This window comes from Felis catus, chromosome D3 (assembly GCF_018350175.1).
Source record: "Felis catus isolate Fca126 chromosome D3, F.catus_Fca126_mat1.0, whole genome shotgun sequence".
Classification (NCBI taxonomy): Eukaryota; Metazoa; Chordata; class Mammalia; order Carnivora; family Felidae; genus Felis; species Felis catus.
The window spans coordinates 1,350,196-1,366,659 of NC_058379.1; the positions used below are offsets into that span (position 1 = coordinate 1,350,196).

General features: G+C 59.0%; 1 long non-coding RNA gene across 24 annotated transcripts in view; it reads left to right on the top strand.

The window, feature by feature from the left end:
* Positions 1-16,464, top strand: part of LOC102901135 — a 68,354-nt gene that overhangs the window by 15,443 nt on the left and 36,447 nt on the right. For 23 of the 24 annotated variants that reach the window (XR_006588380.1, XR_006588382.1, XR_006588376.1 and 20 more), the window contains 2 exons: positions 11,852-12,225; positions 12,787-12,861. This is a non-coding gene — a long non-coding RNA (uncharacterized LOC102901135). Of the gene's footprint in view, positions 1-11,851; positions 12,226-12,786; positions 12,862-14,027; positions 14,085-16,464 lie in introns of all 24 variants that reach the window. The other variant, XR_006588367.1, reaches the window with a different exon arrangement.

Sequence of the window (16,464 nt, forward strand, 5' to 3'; positions counted from 1 at the left end):
TTCCTCCCTGCGTCTGTGCTCCTGTTCATAGGGCAGGTCAACTGCCTGTAACTTCCCCTCGTCCCATCGTCACCCATGCAGCCCCAGGTCCCCGCCCAGGCCTGGCTGCTGCTGCCGGGCAGGTGGGCGCAGGTTCTGTGAGCTGCCATCTCACGAGAGTCAGGGTGCCCTTTTGTCCCTCCCTCTTCATGTTCTGTTGCTGAGGCGAAATGGGCCTTAACACCCATGCTGAGCTCTTCTGCAAACGCATTCAGAAAAGACACGCGCAGCCAAGCACATGGAACTGTGATGTTGTGGCTGGTGACAGCTGTTAAAACGGGCGAGATTTCCCATGAAGGATGTAATTACATTGTCACTGTGTTAAATGCAGGACGAAAGGCCGTGCAAGCCCACAGCATTACATTAATCTCCTAAAGCTTCCTGTCCTTCCCGAACCGTCAAGGGTGCCAGGCAGGGCTGCTGTTGGCCCATGACGGCGAGTGGGCAGAACATGGGTCCCAGGGTGCGCAGGAGAGGAGCAGGCCCCCAAGCCCCAGTGTCACTGCTGGGCGGGTGCCAGCCCAGGACTGTTGATCTAATGGGACGCTCACCTCCAAGCTGTGCTAAACGGAAAAAGCTGAACTCTCACAGGGAGGACCTCCAGTTTGGAGAGGCTGGCTGGTGTCCAGGTCAAGGAAGGGACCATAATGGCACGTCCGTCTCCTGCCAGAGTTGGGATGTGGCAAAAATCAGGAACCACGAAGGGGGCGCCCCTCTGCGTGTGGTCTGGGGCTCCCTTGCAGAGAAGCTGGCCCCAGCCCACGTCCCCTTTGGGTCTTCAGTACTAGCGCTGGGTTAGCAAACAGGGCTGGATGGGCACCTCCCGAGAAGAACCCCCCAGAAGATCTCACCATGGTGGGCCCGGGGCCGGTGCGAGGGCCGCCAGTGTGGTGGCACTGTTTGCAGCACTCAGACAAGATGACCCAGGCTTTGACTGGATAATTGAAGCTATTAGAGTAAAAAGAGTCCCAAGGGGAAGGGCGTTTGTGTCATTAACCCCTTGAATGTCTCCTCCCCAGGACGGCAACAGCATCCGGCAGTTCCAAATAAAGACCGGAGTGCTAGGGTCTCAGGTCGCCCCAGGCAAACCCCTACTCACCCCAGGCCCTCAAGTTCGTGACCGACCACAAACAGCTGCTGCAAGGGCAGATGAAATGTCATATCGTAATGACATAATTACCCATCTTGATTATGTGATTAGTAAAAACACTGTAATTATACACTTAGAACCTGAAGTAATTTATTAGAGAGGCCCTGTTTGTAACTGTAACTGGACCCATCATCGAGGTCGTGAGCCTTACGCTGTGCCCTGCAGCGTGCAGCCAGGTGACTTCAGCCGGGTGAAGACGGGCCTCAGCAGACGGGCACGACAGCCTCTTCAGTAGGAAAAGGAGATTTGAAGTGCTGGGAGGATCCACAAGTTATAAAAGCCAACACATTACATAAATAGTAGTTTTCAGATGCACTCTACAAACTGCTGCTTTGTTATTGAGGGTTTCAGAATCACCAATTCTTTAGGAGATTATAAGACACTCTGCTGTTTTTCAAAGACAAGGGTTGGGATTTTTTTCTAAGCGTCTTAGAAACAGTTGTGAGTGTATATGTGTGTGTGTTCATCTGGGCTTGTGTGTGTATTTGTTTATGGGAAGTGTGTGCTTGTGTATTCATTTATACCAAGTGTGTGCACTGCATTTGTTACAGGAAGTGTGTGTGCGCCCGTGTATTTGTTTATACGAAGTGTGTGCACCGCCCATTTGTTTATAGAGCGTGTAGAAACAGAGTGTGCATGTGTTTATACAAAGTGGGTGCACCCGTGTGTTTGTTTATGCATTGTGTGTGTGTGAGTGTGTGTACGTGAGCGCGTGTACGTGTGGGGGGACCCCTTTAGGTCAAAGCACTCTGTGTTAGGGCCACATGCAGGACTGTGCCTCACTGAAGGGTCGTCCTTTGCAGCTGGGTGTGTGCTGGGAGACATCTACACCAGAAGTGGGTTTGAAACCCTTTTAGTTCAGCTCCATGGTGAAGAGGCTGGGCAGTCAGTGACTAAGAGAAGAGAAGGAAGTCTGGTGAAAGAAAGAGGCTGCAGGAGGTGAGGGGAGGGATGGGACCATGTCCCTGCCCTTGGCTCGGCCTCTGGGATCTGGGACCTCTGGGCCAGGGTCACACAGACCACACCTGTCCTGATCCTGCATTTCCAGGAAGGAGCACGCTCTCCTGGGCTCTGCCGTGCTGGGATATGAATGCTTGCTCAGTCTTGCTTCCTGCTGCCTGACACCCAGTTGGTCCACATCTCCCGCAATCCCAAGCACTGAAGCTGTCGACAGAGGACCTGACTGGAGATGGTCAGGGGCTCTGCCGCTTGGGGCCGCTGGGGACTTGAGCTGCTCTGGGGTCATCACATTCTCATTGCTGCTCATATTCCCCTGTTTATGAGCAGGTCTGTTTGCAGGACAAGGAGGGATCTCTTGTCCTCCATGATGGAGATGCCTGTCCTCATCCCCCAGAGGTGGCTCTCCAGGGGGAGTCCTATTTACACATAGACAGTAATTGTGAAGGAGACAGGAGATCACCTGAGCACCTGGATCCAGCCATGCCTGAAGGTATTGCTGTGTATTTTTCACTTAAGAGGACCAGTAACACTCCCCCTTTCAAAAGCCAGTTAGAGGGCACCTGGGTGTCTCAGTCCGTTGAGTGTCTGACTTCAGCTCAGGTCGTGATCTCATGGCCTGTGGGTTTGAGCCCCATGTCGAGCTCTGTGCTGACAGCCTGCTTCAGATTCTGTGTCTCCCTCTCTCTCTGCTCCTCCCCTGCTCACGCTCTGTCTCTCTCTCTGTCAAAAATAAATTAAAAATTTTTAAATTGTTTTAAAAATTAAAAAAAAACCCAGAAATTGGTTCTGTCACTGACAGAGTCCTAATTGAGGACCCATCTCTGTCCCTCCCACCCCAGCTTCAGTCTCCTGAGCCTGAGAATATTTGGAACAGAGAAATTAGGGGACTGCAGAGAGTCAGGTTCTGAGCACGCGGCCGTCGCAGCCCCTTGCTAGCATGCCGTTGGACTGATGTTTCCGGATACCATTTCCAGCAAAGCCTCCATAGCGTCCCGTTGCCCGCTGCCCCTGCGAGCTGGAGACCGCTCCCCAGAGCTTCTCTGCTGAGCCCTGAGGCTTTCCTGACCTGACCCCCACCCATCTGGGCCCGCTCCCCACCTTCTCTCTCTGATGTGGACTCCCTCCTCCGGCTGCACTTGGGCCCCTGGGAGGCAGGAGCCCCCTTTCTTGTCCGTGGTTCCTAGGCTCCTGGCAGAGCCCTGGGTCCCTCAGGAATGTTCAGCAGCACGATTCGCCTGCCACCGTAAATACAGCGTGCTGCCGAATTACAAAGGGTATGGGAGGAAAGGACAGATGGGAACCACTGTTACCATCCTGTGGCTTGGGACGCCTCTTCCGGTGATCTAATTAGGTGTCTATTTCAAGCAGAGTCCACACTTCAAAAACTAAAAGTGAAGTAATTCTGTGCAGGAGGAAATGATGTGTTTTCATGTTCCGTTTCCGCCCCGTGCCCCCAAGGCGGGATTCCCCAGGCTGGGAGTCTGTGGTCCTGACCACAGAAGCCCCAGAGGAGACAGCCTGCAGAAGGGGCGGTTCTCTCCATGTCACTCCTGGAAGTCTGCCCCTCCAGGTCTGGATCTCAGAGCATTCCAGCCTGTGGCTCTGATGGCAGGTGGGTGGGAGGGGACGAGGCCTCTGGAGGGGATCCGGGGGCAGGCGGGGTGACCCGCTCAGACCCTCCTGCCCCCTCCTCACCCTGTCCTGAGACACAGCAGGATGCCCTCTGGGGAGCTCCGCCGTGTGCCCCTCGCTGGGACCCACCCCTGCACAGAAAATGGAAGGCAGACACAGCCAACCCTGTGCAGACCCCGGAACCTTCTGGAATGTTCTGTCAGTGTCTTTCGCCACAACAGCCAGCCACACGCGGGTCTACACCCGAAAAAAGCCACCCATGAGAAAGACGGCTGCACCAAGACCCTGTCCGTTCGTTTAAGTTTGTTGATCTGTTTTCTGGGGACTAGGATGGAGTTGCCATTATTAACGGTTTAGTGCCTAACTGCTGGCAGCCAGTCATTAGTTTCCACTGCAGTGTTTCACTTGGATTTATTTTTACAGCTTGCATGAAGTACCTTATTTATTTTCCTGAGGGACTCTGAAGCCTTCGCTAATTGACTGCTGTAATTGGCCCCTGCAGCTCCCAGACCGTCAGGAAAGGGGAGCTCTAACCCGGCGCACGGAGCATTCCCTTACCCTCGTGTGCTGTGTCATCGTCCCAGAGTTAAGAACAGCTTTGAAGAGGTTGTTGACCTAAGACGTGCACATTTTATGACATTATTTGTGAACGATATCTGAATTTTAAAATTTAGCAAGAAAAAGCACTAATATTCACTCTCCCTTAGCGTGGGCTCTGAGCTGTCCTAGAGACATCGCCCTGATTTCCTGTGAAATGAACGTTGTTCTCTTTCTGTGAGTTCTGCGGTTTCTGCTCTGAGATGAGATTAGGACCAGCCTGTGGAGAGGCACCAAACCCTCTATGGGCTCTTCCCGGCCCAGGACCCCAGGGACCTCCTCTCCTCATGGGGACCAGGTGATGCCCACCTCTGCTGAATCACCTTTGCCTGGAAAGCTCCCAGCCTCGCCCACCCGCGCCTGTGCTCAAGCTGGCTGACTGGGTACCGGGAGGGGTGCGCTGCCCTGAGGATAGATTGGCCTTACCAACTGGAATTCGGACATGTCACCGAGCTCTGCGGGAAGGCCAGGTGCCGCCCAGACATGGGGAGAAAGTATGCACAGCCCCCGGGTTGGGGCCTGGCCCTGTGGCCTCCGCTGGCCCAAGGCGGACACCTTGGCGAGGCAGCACCTGTATTGAATCCTGGCCGGACCCAGCCGAAGCAGACAACCATGAGTAAGGAAAGCCCAGGCCTGCACATCCAGGGGACCCCACCCCACCCCAGGTGACCTTGGACCAGCCTCACTCTGGGCTCAGTGGTCACAGTTGTCACGTGGCCTGCACTGACCTGTGGTATGAACCAGCAGGTGCCGTGGTGAACCCCTCCCCACCCTGGCCAGGCCTGTGCAGAGCCGGGCTCCGACCTCTGGGCTGTGAGTCAGCACAGAGCAGGCACTCCCAGCTCTCAGCATCCAGGGACCTCACCGCAGGGATTCAGGAACAGGACACGGAGGCACTGTGTGGCCAACAGGGTCAGAGTGTCACCCAGAGAGTAGCAACAGTGAGAGGCCACAATGACCCAGGGGTGAGGCTGGGAGGGAGGTGGTGCCGACAGCCTGGGGTGCTGGAGCCCTGGAGATGGCTGGGCCACAGGAGGCAGAAGGGAGATGCCCCTCCCTCTGTCCACCTGTCTCCCACCCCTGTCTCCCTTGGCCAGCCGACCACAGGGGACTCGGCAGGGTGAGCCCCCTGGACAGTCAGGGGAGCAGAGATGGGTGTAGGCAGACACACTGGGATGCGCTGAGTCTTGACCGGCATCTCTGCTTGTCTGGGGCCTGGCTGCCCCCAGGGCCCTCAGGTCAGCGTGTCAGCCTGAAATGACACAGGAGTTCCCCTGGGACCCAGGTCAGTGGGATGGACCGGAACCTCTCAGAGGCCAGCACCTCCGGCCCCTCAGCCACAGGCTGGCACCCAGGAATCCTAGATGGTATTCCCGGAGGGGGATGAGTGTTGGAAGGACACCACAGGTGGGGGGTGGGGACACCGAGGAGCGGGCACTGTTTGGAAGGTGTCAGGGGAGTGGGGAGAGGCCCCGGCGGATTGGGCAGCTGTGGGCAGGACGCTGGGGTCTCAGGTCAGGGACGGCCCAGGTCTCGAAGAAGGTCGGGGCCTCGGCCATCCTGCGCAGCATGGCCTGCTGGGGACTTTGTGGAGCGAGTCTGGAGAGGAGACGCCTAGGTCAACTCCGGTGGGGCTGACTGGGTGGCTCCACCCATTCTGTGACTGTAGCACCGGGATGTCCCTGCAGTGCCTTCCGCTTCTGAGACTCGAGATCCATGAACGAGAGAGGAGGTTCTGGCTGAGAGGCTTCCACACACCCCGGGGGACAGTTTTTCCTGAGCAGAGAATGTTCTCGAGGACCCAGGGCCAGGCAGGGGGAGCTTGGCTCACAAGCACCCCCTCAGGACACCACGATTCGCTTGTGTTTGTTGGTCCATCCGTCCGTCTGTCCGTCCTTCCATCCATCCATCCCTGCTCAGGCCTGTATTTATTTAGAGTTGCACTACTGATAGAGACCGTGCAAGGGGGTCTGGTCGGGGACTGTGTGGAGGTGGGGACATTGGGGACCTGAGTCCTACCCCTCTCACTCGCTGTGTTACCTGGGGCAGGCTACTCAGCCTCTCGTCCTCCTCCTTGGGGAGTGATAAACCTGCCTCAGGGGTGGTGAGGATTTACAGTCCTGCCTGGCACAGCCACCCTAGTGCCCTGGGGCTTTCTCCACCTAAGCCCCAGCTCGGGGAACCGCTTCCTTGTCTCCCATGGCTGAGGAGGGCCATGCACCTGCCAAGGCTCAGGCTGCCCTGCAGGGGTGAGTGGAGCCTGTCCTCCGCAGGCTCTTCTGAGATTGAGCAGCTGCCCACATTTAATTCTTAAAAATTCAAACACACGCATGTGGCCAGGAAACAAGTAACTCAATCTGAACAGGAAACTCACTTTTTTTTTTTTTTTTAACGTTTACTTATTTACTTTTGAGAGAGAGCATGAGCAGGGGAGGGGCAGAGAGAGAGAGGGAGACACAGAATCAGAAGCAGGCTCTGGGCTCCGAGCTGTCAGCACAGAGCCCAGTGTGGGGCTCCAACCCACAAACTACAAGATCATGACCTGAGCCGAAGCCAGTCGCTTAATTGACTGAGCCACCCAGGTGCTCCCTGAACAGGAAACTCACTTTAATGCACATGCCATTTATTATACACAGTTCGACCCGGTGTATGTGTTGTATTCTCAATATGTTTGCTTCTATTCCACGTGCATTTTGCAAAGCCACGGGTGTTGTGTGTTGTGGGGGCCTGGCACATTGTGAGCTGTGAGCAGGTCCCCCTGTGCCCAGCTCCGGACACAGCCCACTGTGAGGTCTGAATCCACATGGGAAGGAGGACTTTATAGCGTGGGGGGGACAGAGACCCACACTGAGTCCCAGCAGCTGTCCCTGAACTGTGGTGGCAGGATCGCCACCAGCACGTGTGTCCCCTGACGTGTCCTGGTACCTCCCTCTTGTGCACGTCTGAATCCAAAACTTCAGCGTGGATGAGTGACATCTCACACAGGAGTAGCAAGGCCACTGAGGTCGCCCAGGTGGGAGGGACCAGCACAGCAGCAGGGGACCCGGAACAGTGGACCAGACCTCACTGACTAGATGGGACAGGGCTGGAGAGGGCCTCTGGGCCCGTCACTGTCTCCTCTCAGCCGGAGTGAAGGAGCGCACCTTGTGGGTGACCCCACTCTGTCCTCAGGGGACCAGTCACTTCCTGCCACCAGCTCCCGACACTCCCCACCCCCCCCCTTCCCTGACAGCTCCAGACTCACTAGCTAGGGAAATGTCACTTCCATACTTGCCAGGGCAGAGTCCATGTGAGCTGCTGGGTACAGGTGCTGTGGGGGACTTGTGAGAGTTTGGACGCCTCTGCGGTGCTCTAGGCGGGGCTCCCGGTTGCTTCTGGGATCCCAAGGCAGGGCCCCAGCCCTCTGTGCATCCCCTTCTCACTACGGGAAGCCTCCCTGGGTGAGTGGGCCTGCTGCCCCCTCCCAGGGGTCACTGACAGCTCTCAGATGCCATTAACTGCCACCCATTCACCCAGCACTTAATGAGCACCTAGTGTGTGCCAGGCAGTGGGCATGGGTGGTCCTTGAGCACAAGGACTTGAGTCTAGACCTGACGTTCCCTTGTCAGCTATGCTGAGGGGACGAAGCAGGGGACTGCCCGGGGTAGGTGGCCAGGGGACATAAGAGTGATTCTGGGGGAGGGGCTGGAGCAGAGACCGAGGGGTGACGAGGCACTGACCAGGGCAGGGAGGGCTTGCAGGCAGAGGGGCAGGAGTGTATGGGTGCAGGGAGCGGGGGCTTCCTGTTGATTCAGAGCCCCCACCCTCCTCTGCTCTGTAAAACAAGCTCCTGGGCTCCCAGAGCAGGACCCTGCCAGGTCCTGACGACAGGGGTGCTGGTGGGGACCGCAGGGGGCCGGGGCCTCTGAAAGAGAGGGTGTCCCTCCAGCTTCACAGCTTCCCTGCAGAGCCCCCTCCGGGGCTCCCAGCCCTGGCCGGGTGCCCTGCCCCCGCGGTCCTGCCCCACACAGGGTCCTTCTGCTGAGGACAGCTGGCGGTGGTCCCGCCCTGCCCAGCGCCCGGGGTGCCCCGGCTCTGCTCACACCCCTCACTCCCTCTGCTGGGGCTCAGCTGCAGCTGCTCATGTCCGCATGGGCCTCGGTCATCCTCTGCCCTCCAGCTCTGCCACCATCAGCGTGACCAAGTCCCGCTTTTCTGTCTAGATGCTGGCATCCCTCCACTTTTCTGTCTAGATGCTGGCATCCCTGCGCTTGAGACTTGGGTGCCAGGGGAAACCACAGCGGCGAGGCAGTGACTGTGTTGGTGATTTAGAGGGCGGGGCGGGGCGGAGGCACAGGAGATGGAATGCAGTTAACCTGGCAAAGGTGCGGGTGGCTGGGAAGGCGCAGCCGTGCCGATGGATCAGGGTGGATACCTTCAATACAGGTTAGGATGGGAGACCCAGAGCCCGTTACACGGAAGGGGAAACTGAGGTTCAGAGAGGCCTGATCACTCCCTGTCCTGGTAGCCGGGAGAGGGAACCGCCTGCGGTCCGGTGTCGCACCTGCTGGCCCCAGACCTTCTTCCAAGGCCACCTCTGCGGATGGTGCCTCATTGTCTTGACTCTTCCTGTTTGAGGCCAAATGAAGCCAAAATGAGAAATGCAGAAAAAAATTGCCGATGGCAAAAGAGCTTCAACCCCCATCGGTCATCGTTACTGTTCCCACAGACTTGTCTGTGTGCACAGAATGTCAATGTCCTGATGTTGAGGAAAGCTTCCCACACCAGGACCGGGCAGGGGTGAGGGCGCATCAGGGAGGGAACTCCAGGGACTCCCTCCCTGCAGGCTCCTCGCCAGGAAGGGGGGGACAGGAGGACGCTGCCCTTCCTGGGGTTCCGTACAGGTGGACAGGAGACCGGGCCACAGGGAGAGGAAACCACAGTGCCCAGATGTCCGGGGGCCCGGAGCCGGGCATCCCGCCAGCTGAGGAGGGTTGGGGTTTGCATCACTGGGGGCTTCTGGGCTCCACCCAACAGACAAAAGGCCATCAAGCCATCGCCAGACCATCTGTCCGGGCAGATGTGTACTCTGGTCAGGTGTGCTATGTGGCTAAGTCATGAGCCCAGGTGGAAGCCTGGGGGGCTAGAGAGGAGGGACAGTGCCAGACAAGGGTGGGGCTAGAGGGAAAAGGTGGGGTCGGGTCAGAGGGTTGGCTGGAGCAGAGGGGTGGGGCCGCATGAGGGTGGGAGTTAGAGGCGGTGGGTGGAGCTAGGGCAGAAGGGCGGGGCTGCACGTGGCAGAGCTAGAGGAGACAGGGGCAGGCTGGTCAGGGGCCAGGCCGGAGGGTGGGGCCCACAGTCCTTCCCTGGGGATGGCACAGGCAAAGTGATGACCGCCTCCCAGCGTCTGCCAGCTTCTGTCCTGGCATCTCCTTCGCTGGACCTCAAGGGAAAGGGGCGGGGGAACATGCGCAGCAGCTGCCTGCAGGCGCACCCCCCCCCCCCCCCCCCGCCTCTATTCCACTCCTAATTACGCATTCCCTCTTGCCCTTGGGAAATCGTAAAGCTGTGTTTAATAGTATCCTTTTTACTTTCATTGAATTTTTATGTTATGGTTTTGAGGGTGTTTGAGACTCCTAAGATTTCATCCTTAGGAAATCCTTGAACTGGCTTATGCCTATCTTTTTATTTGAAGGTGCTCTTGCAAAATGCCCATTGCTGTTTTGTGGGCATATTCTTTAAACGCACGTCGATGGCCCTGTGTTCTAGCTCTCATTCTGTTTAGGACACTTATTTTTACAAATGCTTGATTGGCACACGTGCTTGTCGGGAAATACGTTCAGGAATTCCTACGCTGACGTAAACGGGTTAAAGCTTAGAGCAGAGAGCTGCCACAACAGGGCGAAAACGCCCAAGGTGAGCTAGCGAGATATTGTACTGGGATCACGAGAAACTTGTTGCATCACCTGCAGGAAATTACTTTCCATCCGGCAGCAGTGTACCTTGGTCAAACACTCCTCTTGCCCCCCAGACCATTTGCTTCTTACACACAAGTTAGCATTTACTCTCTGATGGTTTTCTTCACATTCACCACGTATGTGAGTTCTTGAGAGTTCAGTAAATACGGAGACGAAAACCCTGTTCAGGGCTCTTGTCTCCTCCCAGACATCAGCCTCTCTCATATTCAGTTTTGTGTCTTCTCTCTTGCTGGACAAGAGAGAAATCCAGACTCCTAGTCTGACATGTGCTCCTATGGCCAAGCGTACAGGACCTCCGTGGTTCAAACCCGCGTCGTCCTCTGAGGCTCGCCCTCCCCAGGCTCCCTCTCCACTGTCCCAGGAGACCAGGAGGTGGCGGCCCCCACAACACGCTCAGGGAAGCCCCTGCTGCACGTCCCTTTGGGGCCGGGTCCACATCTCCCTAGGCGCGTGCTGGAAGGACAGGACCGTGAGCCCCTGGCCCCACCTCCTCTCCCACAGACCCGAGGGTCCCACACACCCGCCAGCCAGACGCCGCGGGCCACGAGGAGACCCCAGGTGGGGCGCGACAGTTCTCATCACGGAGACCTCTTCTCCACGGGGGCCACCCCCCATGCGCAGGTCAGGTGCACATCCGAACATGCAGCCGATACTGCAGAGGGACAGGATAGGGACACACCCACGTCATCCCAGGTGGTTTCGTAGAGAGAGATACGCGATGCCAGTTATAGTTTGATTTCGGATGAAGGACGGAGAAAGTTCCCTCTATCTGGGTCCCATGCGGTGTGCTCCTAAACACGTGGGGTCTGTTGGGAGGGGATGGGCACGTGGACGGGCTCCACCGCTGGTGATGCCCCTTGAGCCCCCGAACGCAGCCCACCTGGGTGGGGTGGGGGTGACCCCAGAGTGACAGGAGCCAGGGAGAGGGAAAAGCACTCAGATGATCCATGAGAACATGGTCCTGCGGCTCCTGTGTCCCTGGAAGATTCTGAGTGTGTGGGAACAAGCCATAGCCCGCGGTTCGGGGGTGAGTGTGGCGGAGAAGCGGGTGCTCAGCGTGCAAAGGCCTGGCGCATGTTTGTGTGTTTCACTGCTGACGAGCATCCAGGAGAGCAGGCGGGGCCACAGGGGAGGGGCGGGCCCTGGGCAGCCAGTCTGGATGCTCCCAGGGCGAGACCTGTCACTTCCTCAGATGCACAGTAAGCTTCGGCTTCCTACGTTCCCCAAAGGGGAGTGGTTCTGGCTCTTCTAGGGAATTCCTGAATCCAAGACGCTGTCCTTCAGAATGTCTGGAGTCCCCTTTTTCCCAGCTAAGATCAAGACCAGTGAAGGAAGGAGGGAAACAGGGCTAGAGATTTGACAAGGTTCGTTAGTGTCCAGTTCAAGGTCACAATGATCCATCACTTGGAGTCCTGGCTGTCTGAACTTCAAGGAGAAACAGCCCCAAGCCCTGTGAATCAGAAACCCCCTCAGATGTGAAGGAATCCTAACCTGACAGCCTTCACTCCCTTTTTAGATTCTTCTCCAGAATTCCCTCTGGGTGATGAAACGTGTCTCCATGGAAACACCTCGAGGGTGGATTACCTGGGCTCTTTTAAATTGCACTGAAAAGAACGTGGCAGGTGCAGAATTGCCTTCCAGAACCTTCCAGCTCAGCCTGGCCAGCAGCTGGAAGCAGCTGAGGGAGTGACCCAGCCAGGCCAGGTGGAGCAGAGAGCCACCAGCAGGGCCCCGCCCGAAATCTGACCCCAGGACTGTGGGGAGTCAGGAACCACTGACATTTGAAGCCACAACCCTTTTGGAAGGTCTGTCCTGCAAGAAGAGATAACCGACTCAGAGGGGGCACAGGCTGACTGGCCTGGAGAGTCACCAGCAGGGAGGAGCTCTCAGGTAAGGCTGTCATCTCCCTGGACCCGGATCCCCTCCCACTCAGCTGGTCAGCTACAGCTCTGGGGGGCGGGGTCACCCTGTGCACGCCCCCTTCTCCAGGAGGTGCTCTGTGGCCCTCCTGGCAGTGACCTTTGGATTCTGATACAGCTTTAATGAGTCCTCCTAACAGCGTGCGGTGACGTGTCAAAATTACTTTCTCCACCTGACGCGGAAGGTTTGATCTTTGATTCCTCCTTATCCCCAGGACGCCTAAGGGCACGGCGATGTCTTGATTCATCTGTGGTTTAACACGGGGATCTCCCAGTGTGGGGAGTTGCATTCTGTGTCACACGTGCAACAGTGCGGCCCACCTAGTGTCTCCCTAATTCCCCTGCTGTGTTTACACTGACAAGATGTCTCTTAACTCCCTGCAGTGTCTACACTGATGAGGGATGTCTCTCGATTTCCTGTACTGTGTCTGCACTGACCTTGGGTGTCTCCCTGTTCCCCTGCCGTGTCTCTGCTGGGATATCTCTCTAATACCCCTGATGTGTTATACTGACCTAGGGTGTCTTTCCCCAGGTTAGAATGAAGGGAGCAGGAGCACATCCCAATTCTTGCTCTGTCTGCAATGACCAAGGCCTCCCTAGTTTCGTGGTAAGTCGACAATGACCTGGGCTTCTGCCCTGCATCCCAAGGTGTGTCTACACTGGTGTGGCCCGGCTGTCTCCCTGGTCCCCCAAGTGGGTCTCTACTGGCCTGGAGCATCTTCCTTGTCACCCTCCTGTGATTCAGTGAATAGAATGTCTTCACGGTTTCCCTGACACGTCGACACCAACCTGAGGTGTGTCCCTGGTTTCTTGGTGGTTCCGCACTGAGCGGAGATGTCTGTATGGTCACCCTGATGTGTCCACACTGGATGGCTCCCTGTTTTCTTAGGTGTTGTCTACACTGTCCTGGCATATCCCTTTGGTCTCCCTTGTGTGCTGACACAGACCAGAGGTGTTCTTGTTCCTCTACTGTGTGAACACAGACCTCAGATTTCTCCGAAGTTTCTTTCTGTGTCTGTCCATTTCTCCATATCTCCTTAGTACTCCTGCTGGGGTTACACTGGCTTGGATGTCTCATTGCTTCTGCTCCTGTGTCTACACCCACCCTGGTTATCTCCCTCCCCCTACTTTATTTATACTGACCTGGTGGTCTCCCCACCTCTCCTGCTGAGCCTACACTGAGCCTGCGGTAGCTCCCCAGCCCCCGGGGCCTGCACGGGCCACATGAGCTCCGTCAAGGTTTGCTGGCAAACCAGCCTGGAGCCGGTGCTCAGGGCCCCTCCCCGCCCAGCCCACGGCCCTCAGCCAGGGGCACTGGCTCCAGTCTGGAGGCGTCAGTTCGGGACTCTTTCCCAGCCTGGGAATCTGTTTCACACAAACTCTTATGTCAGCAAGTTAACAAGCCCCCGCCCCCCGGGGCAGGTACCGCCTCCTGCCCTCCCCCCAGCTGGACCGCCCAGTGCGGGGCCGCCTGGGCCGGAGCCAGAGCCACAGAGCAGAGGCCCAGGGGCTGGGAGAGAAGGGCTGGCTTCCTCCACCCCGAGGACCGGCCCCGTGTCCCAGGAGGGAGCGGCGGTGTCCGCGGCCCGTGACCCAGGCACCGAGCCCGACGGAAGGGAGGTGAGGTGGGGTCAGCGGTCGAAGCGAGAGGCCTGTCCCTGCATCTCAGGCCGCAGCCCCGAGGGTTCGGGCCCCTTCCCCAGTCGGGGCCTCTGACAGGCCCCTTGAGGACCCCCCAGGTGAGGCCCCCTCAGTGTGGACCGCCCCCCCTAGTTATGGACCCCCGGGTGAGGATCCCTCCGTGTGGACCCCCCCAGATACGGACCCCAGGTAAGGTTCCCCCGGATGTGGGCTCCCAGGTGAGGCCCCTTGAGAAGCCCCTACAGGTGAGGGCCCAGAGAGCTGCCTTCGGGAATCTGAGCTCATGGACTTGACGGGGACCAGGCCTGGCCACGCACGGGGTCTTCTGGGAGGGAGGCCCACGCGTCCCCTGCGCTCACCCTCAGGCCGGTCTCTGGGAACGGGGCTGCGCGTCTCTAGACGGGGGTTGGCACCAGCAGTCGGGACGCCTGGGTCCCCACGGTTCCCTGGCCTCTGTGCCCCCTGGGGAAGTCAGGGCGGGTTCCGTGCATCGCCCACACCTGCCTGAGTCCCCAGGTGAGTGGCTTTGCAGCCAATGCCTGAGCGTGGGTGGGAGGGAGGGAGCCCTGCCAGGGGTGGCCCAGCGCCCTGCTGGGTGTCACCTGCAGCTCAGCCCAGGGATGAAGGGCAGGTGTGTTTGCTGTGTTCTGTGGCCTTAACTGCAGGCGTGAGCAGGAGGAGGAGGGTGTGTGTCAGGAAGGAGTAAGGAGCTCCTCTGTAGGGAGAGGCTCCGGGTTTCCAGACTGTGGAGCCCGCGTCCTGCCTCAGGGCCCAGCCCGCGACTGGATCACAAGGGGACCTGCGTCCTAGACCTCAGGCCGTGGGGCCGCGTTCGGGGGCAGCAGAGCCCGGCTCCAGGGCGAGGACGTCGGCCTTGCGTGATGAACGTGGGTGCAGGTTAGAAGCCGCGCCCGGGCAGAAAGCAAGCGGGACGTGCGGCAGGACCCCCCGAGCCCCAACGGTTCCCTCTGAGCCGTCAGGTGGAGCCCCGGCTGGTGCCTGTGTGGGCGCTGGGGGGTTTGCTCTGCCCCCGAGGCTGCAGGAGGGAAGGGTCTGTGGGGAGCAGGGGTCCTGGGCACCTGCCTGCTCTGGGACCTGAGGGGCTGTGGGGGCGGCTGGGAGCAGGGGTGACTGGGGGCAGGGGCCCCGCCGGAGAAGACCCGACTCAGGAGAGCAGGAAGGGGGGGTGCAGGATGGAGCGGTGCTGTCTGCAGGGCTGGGCCAGCAGGGAGGGGTTTCCCACCGTCCCGTGGGAGGCTGCTCGACGAGTGGTGAGCCCCCCGTCGCCGGGAGGATTCGAGCACACATGGGTGATTGGGGCTCTCCTGGCCCCGGGCTCTGAGACAGGAGCCCTGGGGGGGTGGGTGGCTGGAACGTCCCATCTGTGGAGAGGAGCCCTGGTCGGGGATGACCCGGCCTGGAAGGCACTGGCAGGAGGCAGGACTGGGAGAAGTCTGGCCCCCAGCCCACGGCGGGGTCCCTCGGGAGGGGTCTTCCTGTGGGACAGCTCAGGATGTGCTGACTGAGTCACCCCCTCCCTGAGCAGTTGTGTTCGGTGAACTGATAGGGAGGCTCATTTCTGATTCAGGACCTGGTCCCCCCCAGCCCCCCTGTCCCTCTGTCACAGGTGGGGGAAGGGGAAGGAGGAAGCCAGGGAGCTCTGTCCCCGTGGCAGCCGCCCTTGGCATCGCCCTTGTTAGGCCAGGGTCCTGGTGTCTGGGAGGGGCAGGTGGCCAGGGCAGGGTGTGGTCTCAGGCATGGCAGGGGATGCCACGCAGGGTGGGGGTGGGGGGAGGCAGGCGGGGTGCTCAGGACGCTGACTGCTCCCCGTGCTAGGCAGGTGGACAGATGCAGAGATGGCAGGACACAGTGCAGCCCCAGGAAGGGCCCCCAGTCCGGCCTGCAGGCCCTGCCTGGAGCGGAACCTGTTACCTCTGGGACAGTCCCTGCACCTGGGGCCACGGCAAGGAGGGACCCCCAGATTCCCACGGGAAGTGATCCCAGAGCCAGGTGCTCGTGGTGTCGCCAGCGGGGCACGGTGGTCGGGACGGCCCGTGGGCTCTGTTGACCCCGCCAGGGCTTGTCCTGCTTGTTCGAGTCCCCGCAGGGGTGGGAGGGGGGGCCTGGGCAGGGTCATCAGGTGAGGTTCGAACACCCCTGGGTACCTGACTGAGCCCCGGGCAGGCGGTGCCCGCAGCCCTCAGGGTCACCTGGGCTTCGTGCCCCGGGAGCTGACTCTCCCAGGGGGTGGGAGCGTCTCTCCCCACCTGCCTCCTGCCCAGGGCTGCCCTGACAGCCTCCGCCCAGCTGAGGGGGCCGGCAGTGGGGGGATGGGGGGGCTGCACCTGTGTTTGCACAGAACACCTCGGGTGTCTGCTCTGACCCCATTAGAAACCCAGGATTCGGCCACAAACAGCTCGTCCGACACTTGAGTAGAACTCCCGGGTGCTCCAAGCACACAACCCGCAGAAACCCCCCGACCTCCCGGGGCCGGGACACCTGCACTTCCTGGGACCCTTCAGTTGGGGAGGAAACATTTGTCGTCTGCCCTCTGTCAGATTTGGTGATT